The sequence below is a fragment of the Amblyraja radiata genome, chromosome 9, assembly GCF_010909765.2.
Source record: "Amblyraja radiata isolate CabotCenter1 chromosome 9, sAmbRad1.1.pri, whole genome shotgun sequence".
Lineage (NCBI taxonomy): Eukaryota > Metazoa > Chordata > Chondrichthyes > Rajiformes > Rajidae > Amblyraja > Amblyraja radiata.
In genome coordinates, this window is record NC_045964.1 from 18,965,755 (window position 1) to 18,976,094 (window position 10,340).

A 10,340-nucleotide genomic window follows, 5' to 3' on the forward strand; every position below is an offset into this window, starting at 1 on the left:
GGGCTACATTTAATTGAAAGGAAGAAGTTTATCATTTTAACTGGAGGATGTGGAGTGAAATAATCATAAATCTACACGTTATCACCAACAATCCCAATAATATAAATCTTTCCTTTCTAAGTACAAAAATGGGGGTGAAGATACTGTGGCAGGGGTGAAAGAGTTAATCACTATTAGCTAGGGTTATCTTGCATGATGGGATACTTGACCATTTTCTATTTTTGCTTAAATGCTTATGTAGCTTAAAAACTATTGACAGAGGAAATATATTGCTGACTCATGTAACTGTAAACTGAAATACTGCTGGTGCCTCGTTTGGGGGTAACTGATAACTGAAATACTGCTGACTCATGTAGATGTGACCGCACCTTGCAATAATTGGAAAAACCAGCGAACAGAATATGCCTGGGATAAGCTAACTACAGAATGGCAGTTGATTGAACAGACGTACATAGATCACTACTCCACAGAAGATAAGATAACAGTCACTGGAACAGACGTCAGCAGTTGTTTCTTGGAAGTGCTCCTCGGCAGTAGTTTTGGGAAAAAGGACTAAGGCATTTACTTGACTTTAAGTGTATATAAGAGATTGTAAAACACTGTATCTTTGGGTAGCTGCTCGGGGAGTACTGAGTGTATTGGTATACTCTCTGTACTGGTCCCCACCACTCGCGTCATGACGAATTGAGTAAAGATTGGCTTGGTTTACCTTTAACCCTTTGTGTTGTTGTCTGTTTCAAGTAGTGAACTTTATCATTGGCATAGTCGGCAGGATTTTGCTGGGACCATCAACAGACGACTGAGTGAGAGGCTGCAGTTTGACTGGGATTGGATGGGGAGAAAAAAGTGCACTAGTCGGACCCCTTGAGCCCGACCTCCCGTAGAAGCTCCCGGGAAAATTCAGGTCCCTCATCAGATGATTGATCTGGTTCCCTGCCGAAATCCTTAGAAGCAGATAATGAAGGTAAGGCCAACTATATTGAGAATTTGCTACTGGGAAAGTAGTTGGCAATTGGATAGAGCAAACTAAAAAGGTTTGTCGTTAATTAATATATTTTTTCAACTAGGAAAGTAGTTGGTACAAGGTTTTGCTACTAGGAGAGTAGTCGGTAAGATATTTTGCTACTGGGAGAGTAGTTGGCAATCGGATAGAGCAAACCAAAAAAGTTTGTCATAAATTAATATATTTTTGCTACTAGGAAAGTAGTTGATAAGAGGTTTTGCTGCTAGGAGAGTAGTTGGTGAGGTATTTTGCTACTGGGAAAGTAGTTGGCAATTGGATAGAGCAAACTAAAAAGGTTTATCGTTAATTAATATATTTTTGCTACTAAAGAGAGTAGTCAGCGATTGGATATAGTAAACAAAAAAAGTTTGTCGTTCACAAAGTAGCCGGGATGAGAGAGACTTGCGGCTATGGGGAATAGTCTGGATAAAAGTGACGGGGGAACGCCCGTCTAACATATCTGTTATTTGAATCCTAAAAGTAATAAAAACTATAGAATATTAAGTTATAAGCTAACCAAACGTTTAGGGGATGAATCCTGGCCAGTCGGAGGAACATGGAATGTAGAAACTGTTTAAAAGGCAGAAAAGATGAAAGAGGATGGTATACCTAAGAATTGGGATGTGTTACAAGCAGAATGTAATTGGCATGATAAAACAGGAAAAGGCCGAGAAAGAAAAGGCCTGATTGAGTCGCAAATTAAGCGACAATTGGTTTAAAAAAAAGGCGCCAAAACAAAATAACCCCGGGGACCCCTTATCTGGCATGGCAACGCTGTTTATGGAAAAGGGGAAGGAGGAGTAGTAATTGAAACTATCAGTGAGAGAGTTAAACAATACAGAGTATCATTGACACAGGATACTACTGTCGCCCCTTTACCAAGGCACCGAATTCTGCACATTGGTTCCTACACAACCAAGGATTCTAGTAGACAGAACGGCCTTGCTAAGACATGGGTGATGTAAAGTTAATACAGAGGGACGCCTCTACCGCGCAACGCGATTTTTGGAAACGAGAGGGCTGCGCCATTGACTCTTTGATGGGCCTCTGGCTCACCACTCTCGGAAATGTTTGTATAACTGATGTTTTTCTGCCCATTCTTTTAAAATATATACGCTCCCTTACACATGCTGGTAAGGAGAGAAAACAATGGAGATACATCTTACAATTTCAAAACCTAATTGTGATGCCCATTTTCTTTCGTGAAACTTCCTTGTTAATTCAGTACATCACGTGTGGAATGGTGCGCAAGCTTATTTGCGTATTTGGGTGTATCAAAGTTTTAAGAGTTTGAATAATTTCTTTGAGGTATGTATAATAGTATTTTACTTTTCAGTGAGAATTTTATTGTTTTAACGTGTGTGAATATCTGTGTGATTTAGAATATTGCATGAAGTGTGGCAACTTGTGAGTGAATGTCACAGGAAAAAAAAGGTATAAAGTAAGTGAGTTTAAAGATTGTTACGTGTTGGTGGAACCGCTTCTGGGTGAACGGTGAATTAATCCTATAATTCAGATGAAATAGGATGTCATTGATTGATTTTGCTCTTCTAAGTAATAAATAATTGTAGAATCTCATGTGTTTTAAGAGGTAGTGTCTCTTTAAGAAATTGCAGTTTTGTGTGGGTGGAGCCACAGTTATTTTCTTTTTCTTTGTTCTTTGGATATGCTTATCTATTTATGTGGAAATTAACTGTTTATTCTTTGTTTTCATTTAACTCTTAAACAGAGGAGAAATGCAAATATACAGTTTGTTTTGTCTTATCGATGTTTTAAGTTTGTTTTCTCCTATTTATTTTGAATTGAGTTCAAAAAGAGACCTGGTTAAAGTGTTAGATGAGATTAGAAATGCCAATATCGCAAAATAAATGTTAATTGGGAAAATTGTGATTAGTATACATTTATACAAGGAATTTGAAATTGTGAATTTGGGGAGATAGATTGGAACAATTGGGAATAATTTTTACATTGTTTTTTCTTAATAATTATCTATTTTAAAGGGTTTAAGGATATTGGCGAGTTATGGATTACTGATTTTGAGTTCTTTTGGGAAAGCTTGTTTTGATGTGTTCATTGTGTTTGTCTTTTAGAATGCAAATGAGCAGCCAAGTTTCCTGTCTCCAGGCAAGTAATTGTGTGGAAGCTTGAAGCATGTGCTGTGTGAAAGACAAATGAAGGTCCGTGCAGTATTGTGCTAGCTAGTTGATTACATCAGACCATAGCTTACAAAAGGAGGTTTGAAATAACTCACTATGGGGGGGACAAAGTGAGAGATAAAGTAGATTGAGGAGGAGAAACATATTTGGACAATTGAAGACAAAAATACCAACTAACCCTGACCTCCTTCACAGCACTGGGATTCTCATATTTGACTACACTCTACCATTTGTGCTATGATAATGGATGAAGGGTACAAAAAGTGGTGGTAACAGACCATGAAGACAGAATGAGGCCGGTTGCATGCTGTTCAACTAGGCAAAGTTCAGTGGTAGCTGGGCTGCACTGATGTGCTTAATCAAGTGACTACGTAAAGGTATTCCCATGTCAAGACAGAACAGCTAGAATTATGATAAAGAGTCAGAAAGATAATATTTAGGTGGGGGTCCCTCTTCAGATAGACTCTGATCAGGGAACACATTCACAGGGAAGGTGATAAAGGAGGCTTCTGACTTGTAAGTAGTTAAAGAGTGATTTGACATTCCCAAACCACCCACAGTTTTGGATTAGTGGAGGAAATGAATAGTATTAAAGAGTTTAAAGGGCCTGTCCCACTTGGCGATTATTTCAGCGACTGCAGGCATCATTGACTGACGTACCATATCACCACAAAATACGCGGCGTGACATGGCGTGATGACGTATGACGCGGCGGTGATGCGGCGTGATGATGTATGATGCGCGGTCTTTTCTCAAGTGTCGCAACCACTTTTTTTGTCGCCGCTGGATTTTGAAATGTTCGAAATCTTTTTGCGACACTGATATGACGCCGGCAAAAATCGGCAAGTGGGACAGGCCCTTAATTAAAGCCTTGACTGAGACTGGACAGGAATGGGTTAAGGTATTCCCAGCCACTCCGATGGTTCAGAACAACCCCAGCTAGAGAGACAGGGTTAATGCCTTTTGAATTGATAACAGGACAAGCTATAAATCTACCAGAAGATGACCCTCCTTGAAATGAGGGTGATCCCACGCTACCTACCCCTTGGGTTGCAACTAGTGTGGAAATTACACCCACAGGCCCTCAGCGATGAATCAATTACGTATGCACAGCAATTAACCCATGCCTTGCCAGGTCTGCATTCCCAGGTAGGAGAGGCACAGAAGCTACTATCAGTTGAACTCAGGGACGAGTTCATACTGTCAGACTATGTGCTGATAAGGTAATTGGATCAGAAGAAATTAAGACTTTGTTGAAAGGGACTGTACCAAGTGCTACCAACAACATCAACCGCCCTGAAGATTGAAGATCACCCCCGTTGGTACATCTGATTGACTGTAAACGGATCGGAGAACCAAGAAAAGACAATGGGGCTATTGACCCTTCTTTTTATTCTGGGGTTGGCCCAGATGGACTGTCTTGGGGAAATAATTTGTTTCTGTCTATGAGTTTTGAATTTTCCCTTTGTGATAATATAAGTGTATGCTGGGTGTGTGCACACATCCATATAATGGTGGAGGAGGAATACCCCTCTTGACAATACCCCTTAATTTTACTGAGATTCTGGCCTTACTCTGTTTTCGCAGTAAAACAGCAACTAATGGATGCCTTCAGAATGGCAAACTTGAGGACTAACCCACATTGAAAGGATGGTATGGTATACAGCCTCTTTCAAGCCGGGATGGAAAGTAAATGAGATCAGAGCTTGGGAAATGCCACAGCTTAAATTAGTGGATTGCCCCCACAGCCCAGTTAATACCACCAGTTACTGTGACAAAAGAGGCAACGGGGTATACTTAGGGAACAGCACCTGCACTAAAGTTAGTGTTAGTGGCCCGCCACGTCCAATAAATGGGACGTATTTTGTGTGTGGATCCTGGGCATACCCAAGGTTACCTGGTATGCCCCCGTGGGGATGAGAAGAATTAGGAAAGGTTGATCAGGCCAACCTACAACTGAAGGGGATGCAGTTATTTGCCCTTTGCTGTCCCTCACATGCGAGCTGTGTAACATTTAACTGAATTGTATTTCCCCATGAGGGCTAAGTGAAGTATATCGAAGTCAGAGCGATTCTGGATGATTGACTTCCCGCATTACGGGACAGCCCGCCTATCGCGGGAATCGATTAATACGGTCGCTGTATTGGAGAAATTGGTTAATGAAACTGCGGACGCCTTTACCTACACGCAAAAGGCCCTGTCATCCAAAACAGCTGAAATGGTTGCACTTTGAACTATAGCCCTGCAGAAAAAAAGGAGGTACCTGTACTATAATAGGGCAGGAATGCTGCACCTATGTTCCCGATGAATCCTTTAGCATGACAATAAAGGAATCTCATTCTAATTCATCTAATCTAATTCATTACTAACCTAGCTGTCCACATATACCAATAAGTTAAAAATTGAAGCCTGATGCATGTCTACAGTGATGGGGGCAGCTGGTGGCTATTTAGCTGGTTTGGAGGTCTCTCAGGGACCATACTACATTACGGTTCTATTTTTCTGTTGGTGCTTACATTGATATTTGTTATGCAATGTATCTAACCACTCTGTGCTTTGTGGGGACTGGCATGTTATCATGTAATGATAAAAAAGAAGCAATGAAAGATTGAATTGCTGTTAGCTAGGGTTATCTTGCATGATGGGATACTTGACCATTTTCTATTGTTGCTTAAATGCTTATGTAACTTTAAAACTATTGACAGAGGAAATATACTGCTGACTCATGTAGCTAAAAACTGAAATATTGCTGGTGCCTCGTATGGGGGTGACTGATAACTGAAATACTGCTGACTCATGTTGATGTGATCGAAACTTGCAATCCTTGGAAAAACCACAGAACAGAATATGCCTGGGATAAGCTAGCTACAGAATGGCAATTGAGCGAACTGATGTACATAGATCGCTGCTCTGCAAAAGATAAGATAACAGTCACTGGAACAGATGTCAGCAGTTGTTTCTTGGAAAAATGACTAAGGCATTTACTTGACTTTAAGAGTATATAATTGTAAATCACTGTATATTTGGGTGGCTGCTCGGAAAATACTGAGTGTATTGGTATACTGAGTGTATACGAGTGTATATATTGGTATACTGAGTGTATTGCCACCCCCGTCATGATGAATTGAGTAAAGCCTGGCTTGGTTTACCTTTAACCCTTTGTGTTGTAGTCTGTTTTAAGTAGTGAACTTTATCAGGGGAGGCAGTACATTGGCAAATTCAGGGTTCTGAATAAAAATCACCATTGTACACACCATTGTGTGTGTGGATGTAATTATGTGAAGCACTTTGGGGTCAATGCAAGTTGACTAAAAATGTGCTATATAAATAAAGAAATTTAATTTAATTTAAAATTGGGCAGAAGATCTTTACTGTTTTTAGGATTGGCACAGTGGCGGCATAGTGCTGAGAGCAGGGGAGGCACTGTTACAATAATAGAGTTGTTGCCTTACAGCACCAGAGACTCGGGTTCGATCCCGACTATGGGTGTTGTCTGCATGGAGTTTTACATTCCCCCTGTGACTGCATGGGTTTCCTCCGGGTGCTTCAGTTTCCTCCCACATTACATAGCCATGCAGGTTTGTAGGTAAATTGGCCTATATAAATTGCCCGTAATGTGTAGGGTAGAATTAGTACACGGATGATCACTGGTCAGCGAGGGCTCGGTGGGCCAAAGGGCCTTTTTCCATGCTGTATTATGCTAAGCCTAGTTAAGATTGCTATACAGCCATCTGCGACTGAGGAAAGGTAATGTTAAACCCAAATATTTTCCATGATTACTGCCCAAGAACATAGCCAGTTCCATCAGTCAGCAATGAATCACCATTGCTGCCTGTCACAACAGTGGGAGAGTAGCTTGTCAAACTATTACTATGTGTGCGGTGCTGGGATGCCTATTTACTGAGCTTTGTGTGGAAGCAATAATTGCTCATGTATTTCTGCAGCTGCAAACATTACAGAAGTGAATTTGGTGTCAGAAATCAGCATCATCAAGAGGCTTCCAAAACAGCAAATATTTCAAAAGAGAAAGGCACCGTGTCACGAAGGAAGAGAAGAGAATGATGAACCTGCATTTTTAACCAACTCAGGATGTCGCAAGTCATCGCAGAGAGTGAAGTGTGGTTAGTGTTGCAATGTGGGAAAAGCCACAGCCAGTCTGTGCTGAACAAGCATGCAAAGAGCAAGGTGATAATGAACAGATGATCTCCTTTAATCAAAAGGAAACAAAGTGCTGGAATATCTCAGCGGGTTGGGCAGTTCCTCCAGCACTTTGTATCCTTTTGCGTAAACCGGCAACTGCAGTTCCTCGTTTCTGCATCTCCTTTAATTTATGTTGGTTGAGGGAGGAAGAGCAGCAAACAAATGTCCACTTAAGTGAATAGACAGGCTCATTATTTAACATGTCATTAGACAAATGGAATCTATGCACTCTGAGCATATCTTAATATTTCAATATCGTCCAAGTCTGGTGAGAATTATGCAATTTAAACTGGTCGGAAGAAGGGTCTCAACCCGAAACATCACCCATTCCTTCTCTCCAGCGATGTTGCCTGTCCCACTGAGTTACTCCAGCATTTTGTACCTATCTTCGGTGTAAGCAAGAATCTGCAGTTCCTTCCGACACATTCAGTCTAAAACAGCACATAGAAACATAGAAACATAGAAAGTAGGTGCGAGAGTAGACCACCAGGTCCGTCGAGCCCGCACCGCCATTCGCTCATGGCTGAACACTAAACAGACACACTTACCCACAAACAGTAGACACAAGACACAGAACACAAGACACTACCCTCCCCTTTATACCGCTATCACCCCTCTCCACCCCAAAAACCTCGTGATCTCCTGGGAGAGGCAAAAAACCGGATAAAAACCCAGGTCCAATTCGGGAAAAAAATCCGGGAAATTCCTCTCCGACCCCAATCCAGGCGATCGACACTTGTCCAGGAGATCACTCAGGTCTTACTATACTAACCATACCTAGGTCCATATCCCTGCCCTCTCCCCGTAGCCCCTTATCCCCTTGGCAGCTAAAAAACCATCTATTTTAGTCTTAAATATATTTAAAGTTTCTGCTTCCACTGCTCCCTGGGGCAGTGAATTCCATAAATTAACCACCCTCTGGGTGAAGAAGTTCTTCCTCATCTCCGTTTTAAAAGAGCCCCCCCTTATTCTGCAACTATGTCCCCTAGTTCTAGTTTCCCCGATCATTGGGAACATCCTCGGTGCATCCACCCGATCAAGGCCCCTCACGATCTTATATGTTTCAATGAGATCGCCTCTCATTCTTCTAAACTCCAAAGAGTAGAGTTCCAGCCTACTTAACCTTTCCTCATATGTCAATCCCCTCATTGCAGGAATTAATCTTGTAAACCTTCGCTGCACTGCCTCCAGGGCTAGTACATCCTTTCTTAAGTATGGACCCCAGAACTGTACACAGTATTCCAAATGTGGTCTCACTAATACTGTGTACAGCTGCAGCAAGACCTCCGTGTTTTTATACTCAATCCCCCTAGCAATAAAGGCCAAAACTCCATTGGCCTTCCTGATTGCTTGCTGCACCTGCATACTAACTTTTAGTGATTCATGTACTAATACCCCTAGATCCCTTTGCGTTGCATTACAACGCAGCTCCTCCTCATTTAGAAAATAACTTGCCCTATCATTTTTTTTCCCAAAGTGAATGACTTCACATTTATTAGTATTAAACTTCATCTGCCAAGTTGTTACTTCATCTGCACCGGAGTCAGACTATCTGGATCTGAGCCAGATAGTCCAAGTGACTGTGACAGATGATTCTTCTCGATCTGTTACTCTTTGTTTAATGTCAATGAGCACTGAAATCTTTGGACAAAACATTTGCCAAAAGTTGTAATCTAAAATATCAATCTGACTGAGACAGGAAGTTTCTTATACATCACTCATTCCCAAGTAAGATCATGACATATAGTCTATACTGCTGTGGTACGTACAGTGGTGGTTGATTAGACCAATCTGGGTTCAAAAGTTCCTTCTGCAGAGATACAGAGATGTTGCATCAATGGTTCTTAATTTTCGAGATAGGGCTAATAGATGGCGCTAATAGATGGCAAAAGAATATGTAGGGCAAACCCTATATGTATGCTCTGCAAAGTTGTGGCAAGAATATTCTTAACGTGCCTGCAGGTTTCTTCATCTTTGATCCGACTGGGCAATTTCACCATCTGTCACTCTGTTGATGCCCTCATGGATCCAAATGCTTCGAAGCAATGAGATCTTTATTGTGAGATTAATGAGTTGTAAGATACACAAATTAACACCATCTGTACTTGCAATTCAAAGTTCAATTACAGTGTCATGTGTGTTTAATAATATGCGCACATATACGGAATTAAGAGCAGGAATAGACCTCTCGTACCTGTTCCATTTCCGATCTGATTCTAATCTCAACTGTCCCTTGGTAACTTTCACCCTCTTGTTTATCATGAATCTATTGGCTTCTGCCTTGACAGCACAGTAGCACAGCAGTAGAATCGCTGCCTCACAGCACCAGTGACCCAAATTCAATCCTGACCATGGATGCAGTCTGTACAGTACATTCTCCCTGTGACCGTGTGCATTTACTCTGGATGCACCGGTTTGCTCCCATACTCTGAAGATAGGCAGGTTAGTAGGTTAATTGGATTTTGCAATTTGTGAATTATCCCTCATGTGGACACCAGGATAGTGTTAGTGGATGGGGTGATTGCACGTTGGTGCGGACCTGGTGCGATGAAGGACCTGTTTCCGCGCTGTATCGCTAAAGTCTAAAAATCTCAAGGTGATTCACAGAAGCATTATCAAACACCATTTTACATCGAGCAGGGTAATGAAATGATATTAAGGCAGTTCACCAAATGCTTGGCAAAGGAAGTATGTTTAAAAAGTAAGCTGATAGGGGAACAAATTAGAGAGCTGCTGAGAGGGATTCCAGAATTCGCAGCCCAGGTAACAGGGATATGTCTGTCAATTGCAAAGCAATTAAAATCAAGAGGCCCGAAATGCGCACATTTACAGATGCTGTCGGAAGTAGGATTGATGATGTCAAAGACATGGGGGCCCCTCAGAGAAAAGATTAATTTTCAATCCCAACAAATCAGGCATTATATTGCAAGAGCAATCCTAATGCTTAATATTAATCATACGTGGGAACAGAAAATCAAATA

The 10,340-nt window shown here is 41.3% G+C and overlaps 1 long non-coding RNA gene across 1 annotated transcript; it reads left to right on the forward strand.

Moving 5' to 3' along the window:
- Positions 1–386: 386 nt before the first annotated feature.
- On the forward strand, positions 387–5,406 carry LOC116976839. The gene is made up of 2 exons (XR_004413059.1): positions 387–964; positions 3,094–5,406. It is a non-coding gene; the product is annotated as an uncharacterized LOC116976839 (long non-coding RNA).
- Positions 5,407–10,340: the final 4,934 nt, after the last annotated feature.